The 4994-nt window shown below is 35.5% G+C and overlaps 1 long non-coding RNA gene across 6 annotated transcripts; it reads left to right on the top strand.

Annotated features, from left to right (window-relative positions):
- Positions 1-757: 757 nt before the first annotated feature.
- On the top strand, positions 758-4445 carry LOC136231992 (uncharacterized). Of its 6 annotated transcripts, XR_010690221.1 has the most exons (13): positions 760-863; positions 1009-1063; positions 1172-1215; positions 1328-1534; positions 1898-2012; positions 2113-2282; positions 2357-2432; positions 2991-3095; positions 3178-3365; positions 3541-3582; positions 3677-3888; positions 4006-4113; positions 4216-4445. It is a non-coding gene; the product is annotated as an uncharacterized lncRNA (long non-coding RNA). The 6 variants fall into 6 exon arrangements; XR_010690223.1 differs by having other exon boundaries at positions 758-863; positions 1172-1534; positions 1885-2012; XR_010690224.1 differs by having other exon boundaries at positions 758-863; positions 1172-1534; positions 1888-2012.
- Positions 4446-4994: the final 549 nt, after the last annotated feature.

Raw genomic sequence — 4994 nt, forward strand, 5'->3', positions numbered from 1 at the left:
GCGGAGCCTAGTTGTTGAAAGACCAACAAATAAAATATAATTTGTCCTAAATGTGCTATGGTCTAAATATATTCACAACAATGAACATTAACAGTAGTGTGGGATTTTGAGGCCCTTAATATTTTTTATAATGTGAGTTGGCCAAGGTTTTGTATTTTTGAGATCAACCTGCTGGAGTGAGTGAAGCAAAGGTGGTAGGACTGATGTGGCTGCTTCTGATAGGACTGATGTCGCTGCTTCTGATAGGAAAATGAAGATGGCTCGTGATTGACTTAGTTCTTTATATTACATACTCATAGGTACAACTAGCTATTCGACTTCGTAGATTTCTCAATCATCTCTATGTCATAGCCTTAGAATAACTTAGACCAAATTTATCATCTGTTTAATTCAAGCTATATCTATTCTTCTATTTAGAGATTTACTTACAGCAGCTGCTGTTTTCGGCATGTTATCCTCCAAGCATAAGCCCCTATATTCGAGACTTAGTATGCTGATCATTCATACTCTTTCACATATGTATCATTTGATCATGTTTATAAGGGACAACATCAAGGATACTTCGTTCCATCTTTCATGAGAATTTTTCGAAAATTCTTTCACTACAAAAAAACAGGCCTTTAACAACACTTTTATAGCAACAGTTTTATAAACTGTCTCATGGGCTCAACTAAAAAAGCCCAAAATATTAATTGGGCTAGACTAATCCACAACTTACCTATACTTGTAATCCCTAATTCCTAAATCCACAGTCTCTCGTTCTTCACATCTCCTATGTCGCGCAATCTGAAATTATCGTTCGTCAAACTTTGGTTCTGCACATCTCGTATATCGCAGTCTCCAATTGAGTCCGTCCGCCCAAGGTTAGACTTCCGATCGCCCATCGTTAGTCTCAAATTATAATTAGGCTGAATTTTATTGTTATGTGTTCTGAAATATTTTCGTTAGACACTTGTTCTTTATCGTTTGATTTTTTGAGATCGTTGTATGCGCGTTTGATTGTTGTAGATCCTTTCTGAGCTTTGGGTTCTTCACGGTGCTTCTTCAGGAACCTAGATCAAGGGTAAGTCTGAATCTCTATTTATACTATCTAGGTTTCTGCCTTTTCTTATTTGTAGATATCTTTCAAATTGTACCAGCTGTTTTTAAATTAGTCCATATCTACATGTAGTTGAACTCCAAAAATCATGTGGAGATCCTTTAGTTTATAGACAGGTACTGTTTCTAGATATAGATGCTGAGTATCTCATTTTTGTGTTTATTTCTTTTTTGAATTCTGTTCTTTCTTGTTTAGCTTACTGATATTGTTTATTGTCTGATTTTCCAGCAAAGCTTACAGCTCATTAGTATTAGTATAGGGCAGCCCATAGTTTGTCCAAGTGATATGGAATACAGCTAATCTTCGCCAACTTCCTTCTCTCTCTCTCTCTCTCGATCTTTGGAATGAGTCGATTAATAATCTTCGCCAGCTTCCTTCGCCAGGTTCAAATCGCTCTATGGATTTCACCACCCATTCGATTCATGTCTGCAGGAGGTATGAATTATCGTTCTTATTCTTTTTCTCTATCGTTTTCTTCTTCGTAACTGTTCTTTTTGTGGATTAAAACTCTGATTTCACAAAACCTAAATAGAATTTCACTATTCAGGTTTCTTCATTTTGTCTTCAATCCTCTCTTTCTCTCTTTCTCTCTCATAGTCAATGTTCTTTCAGGTTGTTTCAATTAGGTTTCAGATTTTCAGTTTTCCTTTTTTTTTTGCTTTCTTTTTGTTCTTATCGATTTTATTCTTCTTCATCTTATCTCTATTCTTCTTATTTCCTTTTTTTAGAGTAACTCTGATTGCACAAAACATAACTTCTCAATCCTCGTGATTTATTGGTCTCAGTAGCTGCATGCAGGACATTGGGCGTTGGCTTTTCGAAAGCAAGTGTGGGGATACCGAGCGTCTATGAGAAGCCCAACTGGGGCTAGACCCTATTCAATGCAAGGTTTATTCTGAAGGTTAATCAAAAGGTAATGGTATAGTTTATATAGTAGAACTAACGTTTCTTATATTTTGCAATTTTAGAATTTGCCATTTGTAACACAAGAATTCTAATTATTATGATTACAGAGAGAACTAAGAGCAGGTGGCATAAAAGGACCTTCTTACAATTTCTTCCATGCACACCCCAAGGATATTGTTAAAATTGGAAAGGAGCTATGGCCACTTCCATGGAATTATCAGATCATCAAGTATTTTATGAAGTTCAGCCTCATTTTTACTATGGACCAAGCAATAGGGTAACTTCTTTTTGCTGTTAATTAAGGCAATTAAGTTATAATCTTTGGTCTTAATTGGGGCTTATTGGATGCAGGAAAGAACTTTGTGCAGTGGCTAGGTCCAAAACCTCAACTGATAGCTATTGATACTCATCTCGCTAAACAGATTCTGTACGACCAAGAATTAAACCCTAAACCTGAATTTGAATCTTATGTTAAAAGGATGTTTGGTTCACTCATGTTTCTATGAAAAACATAAATATTTACAAATACCCTGTTATGGCTTCACTTGGTATGCTGTTTGCCCTCACTCTGCTTTTGGCTTCAGTTTATTATATCTTTCATTGTTGTTATTGATAGTGAACATCTTCACTGATTATGAACATGTTACCTCATCATTCAACCTGTTTAGCTTGTTGTTTTACAGAAAATATACATATTATGTGGAATGATATCATGGTAAAGTCTCACTTTGATATTATACATGCTACTAGCAGAGTTGAACTTGCTGCTCTTATTTCCAATTAGATTGGCTTATGACTGTCATACTTTAGACCTGAAATGAAAGAGAGAAAAATATTTTGAATTATTTGTCATTCTAATCATGTTTTTAGAAGCATTCTAGGTGTTAGTCTCTCAAATGAGTATAAGCTTTATTAAGCATTCTAGGGTATCCAGGCGCTCTGACACTTCACAAACTTATGTCTGTTTTTCTATTCAACATTGCAGCTAGCAGGAGTTCAATGTGCTGGGAACCCACACTTTTGTGTGAATGAGGGTGGATCATATCAAGAAGAGGGGCAGAAGAACACTAAAGGTTACATTTGAGGCAAGGTATGTGTCATATGTGAATGTACAACACTGAAATAATGTCATCCGTATTTTGGCATTCATTGATCGTTGGGTTGCTTTTCAGGTGGGAATGAAGCTGGTTTGCACTTTCTTATCACTACATGTTCCTTCTAAATCATCAAATGTTTCTGGAGAACAATTTAGCAGTATGACAAGTAGAATTTTCCCTGACTATCTTGAGCACAGAGAACACTTCTAAAGATTCTATTAGTTGGATACATTGGATCTGGGACAAGCACTATTTTTAAGCAGGTAGTTAAAATAAAGTAGTGGTTTTAGACTTGTGGCTCAGAGATGATTTAATCTTGAAGAATAAGGCCATCTACTACATTTCCATTGTGATTTTTCACCCAATTTATGTCATTTCAACATTAAAAAGTATGCACATTTCGAGTTTTCGACTAATTACAATATGGAATTGCTGCAGGCCTTGAACCATATTGATGCCATTCCTGGAATCCTCCTCCTTGTAAGTATATATTCTTCCTTAATTTATCCTCATTTTCAATTTCATCACTTAAACTTGTGCTTAATTAATCATACATTTTCAATCATTTTTCCAGATTTTCTTGGCCTTGCTCATTTGCCCTTTTGACTTCTTTTATCGACCTACTAGTTACTGCTTCCTTCGTGTTCTTCGCAACATAGTCTACTCTTCATTTTATAAGGTTCTAATGGTCGACTTTTTCATGGCTGATCAACTTACTAGCCAGGTGAGGAGGAAGCAAATGTCAATGTAGAAAGTTATGGAAATGACCATCTTGGAGTACTCATGGTGAGTTGATTTGTTGATTGTTACAATTTAAACTGACATTCTTATATGAAACTTAGTCTAATTCTCCTACTTTCCGAGTCTTTATTTATTAAGCCTATTTTTTATGAGATTTTGTAGGCTGAAATGCTGAAACTATTTTTCTGAGTCTTTATGGAAATGACGATGCTAATGCTGTTGTTCAAGGAGCTCAGTGGAAACTTACTCATAGTCAACAAATAAATTTAGGTGGATTTCTATGTTATTGAACTACTTTTGGTTATGTTTCCAGATTTTGTTAATTTTAGTTATAATTTTGAGAATATCTGTCAATGCTGTTGCACTCTGTAGAACTTTGGCTGGCCAGCTCTTTTTCGGGTGGCTCGGCGACAAATTTCCACTCCGATAGACTAGTATCTCGCACCAAGACACTGGAGGAGTGGGTTCTCGATGATGGATCCACCAAGCATACTGTTGTAATTGATCATTTGTTATTGACATGATGTAAATTGTAATAACGTGTTTGCTTCCTCAGATTGAGGCTGCAATCCCAAAATAATTGATATGAATTTCGACAGAAATTTCGTCGGTAAATTTATATTTGGTTACTAAAATTTTAGCGACGGATTACCGACTGAATTTCAGTCGGTATTTTTTTTAAATGAAAATGGATGCTAGAGGCGGTTTAAACCGCGTGTAGAAAAGCGCCCCTACTGAAAAACCTTACCCCGGCGCCTTTGTAAAACCGTCGGTAAAGTAGCAACAGCTGCAATAACAACACTTTTCCGACGGTTACAAAAACTGTCGGTACTATTTGTAGCGACGGTTAAAACCGTCGCTACAGTAGAAAAATTTCGTCCGTAAATACCTTTTTTTTTGTAGTGTTTATATGGTCTAAATGAATATTTTTGTGTTTAATACATTTATGTGTATTGAAGCTTAGCTATGCAAGTAAGAAATTGAACCCTAATGTTATGTAAGGTTAATTAGATTCAGAGTGACAACAATAAGTGCTTTCTTCATTTTATTTATCTGAATTTTCTGCAACAGAGAACCTCTTGTACTAAGGAAAATTAAGGTAAAAAACTGAAAAAATGAAAAAAGAAGCTTTCTCACCAAGCATACAGTTG

Source organism: Euphorbia lathyris, chromosome 6, assembly GCF_963576675.1.
Source record: "Euphorbia lathyris chromosome 6, ddEupLath1.1, whole genome shotgun sequence".
NCBI classification, from domain to species: Eukaryota; Viridiplantae; Streptophyta; class Magnoliopsida; order Malpighiales; family Euphorbiaceae; genus Euphorbia; species Euphorbia lathyris.